This window comes from Choristoneura fumiferana, chromosome 6, assembly GCF_025370935.1.
Source record: "Choristoneura fumiferana chromosome 6, NRCan_CFum_1, whole genome shotgun sequence".
Classification (NCBI taxonomy): domain Eukaryota; kingdom Metazoa; phylum Arthropoda; class Insecta; order Lepidoptera; family Tortricidae; genus Choristoneura; species Choristoneura fumiferana.
Window position 1 is genome coordinate 3,031,722 of NC_133477.1, and position 9,179 is coordinate 3,040,900.

At 35.9% G+C, this 9,179-nt stretch overlaps 1 protein-coding gene across 1 annotated transcript in view; it reads right to left on the reverse strand.

The window, feature by feature from the left end:
* Nucleotides 1-8,552, reverse strand: part of LOC141428829 (uncharacterized) — a 54,521-nt gene extending 45,969 nt beyond the window's left edge. The window contains exon 1 of the mRNA XM_074088852.1: nt 8,351-8,552. The gene's annotated coding sequence lies outside the window, so the exon portion shown is untranslated. The remainder of the gene's footprint in view (nt 1-8,350) is intronic.
* Nucleotides 8,553-9,179: the final 627 nt, after the last annotated feature.

Sequence of the window (9,179 nt, forward strand, 5' to 3'; positions counted from 1 at the left end):
GGTTAAAGCGACCGCAGCCGCGGGTAAGGCTAAAAAATTACAAATATTTTTTATCTTCATGTTAGAAAGATATTTCATGATATTGTTGTAGCTGTTGTGTGTAATCATTCTCTTCAATTCTTGTGGCACTACCTATAACTAAACATAACCTGGGTATAGCCTGGGTGGGACACCGTGGGATGCTTATACCTTTAAGCGTGTAACGACATTTTCTGTTCCTTTCCTACCTGTGCGAAAGTGTGTGAGAGGGAGAATTATTATTATTCGTACGCAAATCGTTTCTTGTCCGTCAAATATTCCAGCGGTAAATTCTTTAAGGTGACCCATGTTGCTTGTTTTATAACTACCGAAGTGTTAACTTTACTAATCTCCAAGCAGTAAATTAAGCTAGTAAATGAATAATTTGGGAGGCAATAGGACACACGACTGGCTACTAATACTTCACAGTCTCATAAAAACCCACCAAAAGTTTGTCAGATAAGCTCAGATTTAGATCCTTAAACAAATGACAGCCGAACGAAATATCGCATTCGAGATGTAACAATAAAAACTGAGCAAATAAAGATTGTCGTCTCACTCTGCCACTTGTTTACTTTGATAGCTATTTGCCATTAACCAGGTGACATTAAACGGAATTACCGATAAAACAATTTATTTGTGTCGCCCAATTTTGTCAGGGCGCTTTGGGGCTATAAAACTGGCGAGAACTCCTCTTAAATACAATAATGTCAAACAAATCCTAACACTTAGGTCAAATGACAAAAGGGTTTCTACGTGTTTGTTTATGTTTGGGCTCCCAAAGGTCCAAGACACTAATTGTGCCGTGAATAGGCGAAATAGTCACTAATAAATAAAGTAACCGTACTCATTAATAACTCTACTGTTATTCATATTGTGCGCTTGTTAAATGTAATAAAAAAAGAGATCGAGAGTAAAAAGAAAAATAAAATAGACCAAGTGCAAGTCGGACACGCGTACGTAGGGGTTCCGTATCAATTTGTATCCAGTGTATCTATGAATATCCAGTGTTAGGAGAGCCCCTCTCCTAAGCAAAATGAACGTAGTAATTTTTTTTTTTTATTGTTTTATAACAGCTACTTAAATACCATTTTTTTAAGACAATGCCTTTTGAGCCCGTAATTTCTCGCATCTCTCTCATACCAAAAAACAACCGTAAAAGCATTGCTGCTTGACAGATTAGCGAATATTAAGTTTTAGCTATCCAGATAGACATGAACGATGTCCTGCCCCGTGAAAATTATTGTATGTAATTGTTACATGTAAATAAATAATGTACCTAAGACACAGAATAGAATAGATAATAGTATAAATATCTATGTACGTCAGGTATCTCGCTCCGCGTCCTGTCCGCTCCCCGCTCTCCCTGTGGCCCCAAATAATTTATAGTCAACACAGTACTCCCAAATTGGGACCAATGAGGGTGAAATTAAAACTTACGCCCCCGCCATAATTTATAACTTGCCGTATGGAATATATGACTTCATAAACCAACCTTTCTTATGGGGCACTAAATTTTCGCGAATTATCGGAGTTTTTGTTCGGGTTTGCATATGAATATATAATATAATCGAATATATTAAAGCTTACTTATAGGGCTCCTTTGTCTCTAGGACTTCTTTGTCTCTCTGTATGTATGTGGAGGTGACAAGTTATCAAACACAGATTTGCATAGTGATTTTCCATCGTGTTTTGTTGGAAAAGTTCGTATTTATCGTGCTCTGCCTCTGTCAGTAAGCTTCAGCCGTACAGCCATTTTGACATTAAATAATAAAGTTCTGTATTAATACATAATGAAAATGTCACTCATTTAGTACAATAATTGATTGACACTTCGGGTACCGTCGTATTATCCGGCTTTTCCCGATAGAAATTTATTATGCACTCGGCCATTCTCATTTTACTGTGCACCTGTCTAATCATCATCATCATCATCATCAGCCCGAAGACGTCCACTGCTGGACAAAGGCCTCCCCCTTAGAACGCCACAATGAACGACAACTCGCCACTTGCATCCACCGGTTTCCCGCTACTCTCACGATGTCGTCAGTCCACCTGGTGGGAGGCCTGCCAACGCTTCGTCTTCCGGTTCGTGGTCGCCACTCGCGGACTTTTCTCCCCCAACGGTTATCTGTTCTTCGAGCGATGTGGCCTGCCCATTGCCACTTCAATTTGCATATTTTTCCAGCCTGTCTAATAACCGTACCGTTTTTTCCCGCACTAGTGACACCGTTATTAGACTTGAGTGCACAGATAAGTGTAAATGGCAGCCATCCTTTTTCTAGATGTCCAATCAGTCTCAGTGCCGTATCGCTGCATGAAAAAAAAGTGAAACGGTAATTAGCATACCCCGCAACAGAGGTAGCAAAACCGTAGCATATGACAGTTTTATGTTAGGGTTGGCGATTATGATTAATCACTTACTTACTTTTTCGCACGTATGATTAATACAATTTAATGATAACCGTTTAATTTTCTAATAAATTAACATGTCAAGTCAATGTTAATGCTAAATGCATTTCAATGTGTCTGTCATTTTGTTTATGAAATCACGTATTTTCCATATTTCATTGAAATTGTTTGAATATTGGTGTGCTTGAAAACAACGAAAAAAATATTATACGCTCGTTTTCAACTTTAAAATGGATTAACACAAGTAGGCGACGCAGTTTGACTGCAATAAATTTAGAAAAAATCATGATAATTTATTTTGGACATCGATACGATGTAGTTATACAATATACATAAAAAAAAATATCATGGGACACTTGACACCAATTGACCTAGTCCCAAACTAAGCAAAGCTTGTACTATGGATACTATTAGGCAACGGAACATACATGAACATAGTTTGTTTCAAAATGATGTCGAGATGAATGAGATATATTTTAAACTAGGTTTTCGCCCCCGTTACAGTCTTTTTTTATTTTGTTTAGCACTAACCTTGTCCTGACAATAACGAATACAACAAAAAAATAATTATCTAATTTGGTGCCATCATTCGGAAGTTATGCGCGTAAATACATTTTGGCGATTAATTTTTATTTATATAGATAGATAGTAAATTGTATGATTTAAATTACATTTTATTTTTATTTGTTCATAGTACTTACTTAGCGACAACCCTGACATACAACTGCTACAAATTTGCTAGTTCGATTGCGGGATATGGTAATTAGAAGGGTGCACAGTAAAATAAGAAAGGACTGTACTCAGGTTTGCAATCTCATGGAACTGCGATCGAAAACCAAGATTCATCAAGCTTCACATTAGGCAAGGACTAGAATCACCCATCAGGCCTCCCCGTTAGAAATTATAGTCTTTAATAAAGACTAGGCATTCCGAAAAGGTCTTGAGCTCGTTGCGTAAATCTTTAATATAGCTCGTCATTAGCGTAGACTCTTCGATATTTATCGATGTTCAATAACTATACAACCATTATTTTGTAACTGACACCTTCTGTGAATATAGACTTTAAGTTTCGTGAATAAATGTTATAATCCGCTGATTGAGTTCCGTTACCTTTCGAAACTTAAGTTTATGCGTTGGTTATGCCTTGGTTATGCTCAAATAGGCTGCAATAAGTCATTAGATGGACGCTGGCATTTAGGTGTAGCATTTACATTTACAGATAAAAAATCCGGCTAAGTGTGAGATGGATTCACCAAGGTTTCCTATCTCCTAAAATGCCACTATTAAAATTATTGAATTATTAATAAGTGCACAGAAACGTCGAGTAAGCTAAATGTACGACACACATCCTACTCGTATATGGAAGTTTGTGTATGTGTGTGTGCATATGCGTGTGTGCTGGTTTCTTCTTCACGCTAAAACTTGGATGATGGGTACGTACATAACTAGGCGTCTGGGATAAAACATAGGCTAGTTTTTTTTCCCCGTGTGGTGTCGGGTTAGAATTACACCTCTCCATTTCTTCCGTGGATGTCGTAAGAGGCGACTGAGGATATACCTAGGTTTAGGTATACCGTAGGCGACAGGCTAGCAACCTGTCACTATTGTACCGTTTTTTTCAAACTTAAAACCTAAAATTGCTAAAAGTGGCTCCGAAGCAGTAACGTTTCGTGTGCTCTGCCTACCCCATTTGGGAATACAGGCGTGATGTTTGTGTGTGTAGTTTTTTTCTGATGTTCCCACGGGAACTATTCAACGATTTAAAAGACACATCCAGAGTGAAGCCTTTGTATTAGGGTAACGTTGGTACCTTTTGAGTACGGAACCCTACAATTAAAACCTCTCCCTCTCGTAATATACGTAGTAGACAGATATAGTGCGTAGCAAAAGTGACTTTTGACCCTTTATTCGAGGCCTTCCAAGCTATACAGAATTTAAGCGACAAAAGCAACATACTACCTACTACCTGTAGGTACAGCCGAACAAATTGAATCATGACCCAGGTTGGAACCTTTGTGCTACTAATGTCATGTTGACATCTCATACTTTTGTCAAGAAAATCATTGTGAAATGTATTATTTAAAAGGTTCCACTCTGGGTCATGAGTCAATACGTAGGTATTATTGCTTGTATAAATAAACATCCGAACACCTAGAGAGATAGGACTCTTTAACTAAACATACACTGCTCATTTGTATACATAGTATCTGTCCTAATTTGTAAAAGTTCTATCTTGAAGTTGTCGGACGATTTTTTTTTTTTATTCAACTGTATGGCAAACGAGCAAGTGGGTCTCCTGATGATAAGAGATCACCACTGCCCATAGACACCTGCAACACCAGAGGGATTGCAGATGCGTTGCCAACCTAGAGGCCTAAGATGGGATACCTCAAGTGCCAGTAATTTCACCGGCTGTCTTACTCTCCACGTCGAAACACAACAGTGCAAGCACTGCTGTTTCACGGTGGGTGGATGGTGGTAGCAACCCGGGCGGACCTTGCACAAGGTCCTACCACGTGCAAATGCGAAGGATTGTATGTTTTATTGAAATAAATCGAACATACACATCTTATTCAGGCATGCTTTGCGTCATTTGTCTTTCCTCACACTTCCTCAGAGTTGTATGGAAAGATTTTGTCGATCAATTGCAAAGTACATCAAAAAAATCTTAGGATACTATTTATTCTTGGGCAAATTCGACGTTTTGACTTAGTACTAAATATAATAATATTATATATTAAAGGCATATTATGCCTTAATGAAAATGTTGATTTTTCTAGGGACGCAAAATATTCCTGGACACTTGATGAGTGTAGCTAAGAAACCGTGGATGAGTCTAGCTCTGCAGACTAGACCGGATAAAGTGGTGTGGGCATAAAGTGAGCTTTCTTTGTTCAGAAGTGGGTGAATGTGGGCTTTAATTCTATAGTTGTAAATAGACAGTGTAACGCCAACGAGATGGACGGATGATCTGGTTTAGTGTTTCCGAAAAATCGATAGTGCAATCCATAGTTTCAATCGGGAAAAAGGCCATACTATCGATAGGCCAATCGATAGTATCGATATATCATTTCGTGCAATACTATCGATAGAATCGATAGTGTCGATATTATTGCTGTCTAATAAAGCAAAACTATCGATACTATCGATAGTATTGAACATAAATGTACGAAAACTATCGATCGAAGTTTTTGTAAATAAGTAAGTAATACCAGTTTTTGGCTGACCGTACTTTTTGTTGACTATGCTTGCATTGTCATCTTAGCTAAGTAAGGGTAAGGGTAAGGGTTATTTAAATAACTGAAAACCTCAGACACCCCAATAAAAATGAATACTTACCTTTATTATTTTAAAAGATATTCGTGTGTTTTGCTATATGTTATGCGTATCCAATTTATTAAAAGTGTAAACAAACCGATTTCATCAAAATTCTTGTATAAAACCTCACTGGATCGAATCAATAACACATTTATCTAGAATTCGTGTCTTTTAACTTGATGTCTAATCACTTTATTCACCAAATTTCACTTGATTTCAATATTTATTTTTCATTTGAAAAATCTTTGTCAAAATCTGACGTTATTTCTTGATTGAAACATGTGTAAAGTTTAGTAGCATAGACTAGCGAAGAGATGGTGGAAAATTTGACATTTTAAAAATAGATTAATCGGATGAATAAGCGATTTTTATTTGCTTTCCTAAAAATTAAAAAATAGTTACTGCTTTTATAATTGAATAAACAGTCTTTGGAATTAAATCAAGTATTGTAAATAATAAAATAGACAAAAATACGTTGATCTATTTAATTATTAAATAATCGATTTACTGAACAGATTAATTATTTTGCAATAGGTTCTAGGTTTTCACATCACTAAATGTCTATGGTCGGGGTAATGGCGTCCTTGTTTAGGCTTATCATAAATTGGATCGGAATACAATATGTCAGTCTGTCAGTTGCGCTTTGACGTTTTTAGAAGAACATCACACATTGACAGCAAAAGTGCCAGTATTAAATTGTCGAAATAGTATGCAAACTCGCTAAAATATTTAATTGGCGCCTATTGCAGTCGTAACTTTTAGACTGGGCACAATAAAAAAGGAATTTAAAAACACAAATACTATACGATACAATATACGAACATTGCCAAGCTATACTTAAATATATCTTAAAGTTACGTAATTAAGTAGGTTCGTACACGATTGGTTTTTTGGAATCTTTTTGTATTTTTTATTTCAAATCCAAATTTTTTGTTACTTTTACGGTCATCCCGTAAAACCCATATCGAAAATACAAACTGAAATACAGATGCATAGAAAAACCAGAAAAATAAGACCAGCGCTGGGAATCGAACCCAGGTCTAGTGTCGCTGCTTAAGTGACTAAATAAGAAAACAAACAAGCTGAGATATGTGGTGTATAGGAGAAAATCGTGTCTGTATCACTGTCCAGTGGTGGTGTAGTGGTATAGCACGTGGCATGGAATGTCGAGGACTTGGGTTCGATTCCCATCGCTGGTCTTATTTTTCTGGTTTTTCTATGCATCTATATTTCAGTTTGTATTTTCGATATAGGTACGTACAGTTACATTACACGGAACATATTTTCCATACTGGCAAATTTAAAGTAGGTATTTTTTTTTATAAAAGTCGACAATAATTATCAACAACGAAACATACTTGCTATTAACTTGTTATGCTAATATTTACAGTGTAAAAATAAAAATTGCGCGCATTTAGCTGGCAGACAAAATACTTTTGCGAAATATTAGGCAAAACAATAGCTGGTTCGATTCCATCTGCGTAAAATTCGTTTATCGTTATCAGGAATGATGCAATTTTCTGGAATAAAACTATTCTTGCCCAAAGTCCTTGCCTATCTTTAAGTCTATGCTTAGGGGGCACTACCTGTCATCTTGCGTATGAATGTTATAGTTAGCTTATTTATGTGTTGTTATGGTATCTATCTACCTATCTATCTGTTTAGATTTGTTGTGTATTGTATGTGTTAGTTTTATGTATTCTTGATACAGCTCTAATCTATTGTAAATTGCACCACCTGCTAAAATGTATTCCTTATTTCTGTCCATTGTAAAGGTTGCCTGGAAGAGATCGCTCTGAAGCGATAAGGCCGCCTATTGCTTACCTTAGAAAATCTATATGTATATACTTGTGTTCTCTGTACTGTTTACTGTATTGGTGTGCAATAAAGAGTTATTGTAATTCTATGTCCTTTAAAAGGTATCAAACTATCTTCAGGCAAAATTGCTTCATTGATTAAGCGTGAAGAGGTAACAGACAGAGACAGACAGCTACAGTTGCTTTCGCATTCATAATGTTAGTAAAGATCAAGGTGTAACTTTTTGCTAGTGTCATCTGTTAATCTGAATGGTATATTTTTGGATAAATCATACAAATTATATTGCGTCTGTACCTAATGTATAAAAGAATGGCAAGTTAGTGGTGGTCGACTTAAATTAAATAATAATTGTTTGTATTAAACTTTAGTGATTTTACACGATTTTCGTTAAGGTTGTTTTTACAACATTAATTATTGAAAAATTTTTGCCGGTTTATGTTGTTTCGCGTAGAACTTTAAGAAATATCAAAAAGTTCAACTTTCAAATACTCACAGTAAAAATACAAAACGAAATATATGCGGTTATGAAATATCATCATCAAAGTATATGTATACTACTATTATTAACTAGATAAATGAAATTAAACAAGATTTACCTTAAATGTACGAAATGATACCTTCGATACTATACGAGAACAGTTGGCGGCGTTACCTAATTAATTAAAGCAATACGCATCAATGATCAATTAGGCCAATTATCGTACGCGGCAAGGCGAAATACTCCGTAAAACAATAAAGATATGCAATAACCACACTAAAAAATTAATAAAATAAACAAACTTACCTTGTCTATAGAAGAACGTTACTATTCAAACTGGCATCCACAAAAACAAAGCACACTAAAAAAAACACAAATGGCGCGCAAACTGACAGCTCTCCAAAATGGTTGGCGACGGAAATTTGGAAATTCGAAATTTGGAACAGCTAGTGTCGCGATGCACCGGTTAGTAGAGGCAGTGCGGTGCCGATAATGAATGGTCGGTAGTGAGGTGCCTCGCTGAACGGCTTTGACGGTAAATGTGTCTTAAAATGTGGCGGGAGTAATGATAGTTGATGCTTGTTGGCTGAATAACGAATGCGGACTCAAACTGTATTTACATTTGTCGGTTTTGGTTTTCGCTATCGATTGAGTTTTTTTTAATGAATTTCTTATTTTAATATTATTTATTTGCGTTCATTATAAATTTCAGAAAATGAGGTACCTACTCATAATTTTTTTCATGGAAACTTTAAAGGAAAACAAACATCATAAGAAAAATAAGAGCGATTCCTTCAGATAATGGGGTGAGTAAATTACAGTAAATACGAGTAGACTATCTTTTCGTCTTTTACTCGAGTATTTAAACTGGATTGTTAATGTATCTATCTGAATAATTCTGTGCTGTAATACGGTATTTGACAACTCCTGATTTTGCCATATCTTAATATTATTATGAAAATATAGATAAACAGTAGTGTTTAGCCAAGAGAAAATTTAAATCGGTTGAAAATTGGATTTATAGTGATTTTTTGAAAAATCTATATACCTGTCTCTTTCTCAAACGCTTTTCTCTATGCAGCAAGTATGGCGGTACTGGCGTGTGACTTCACATGCCAGTATGTCTTTCTCTGTC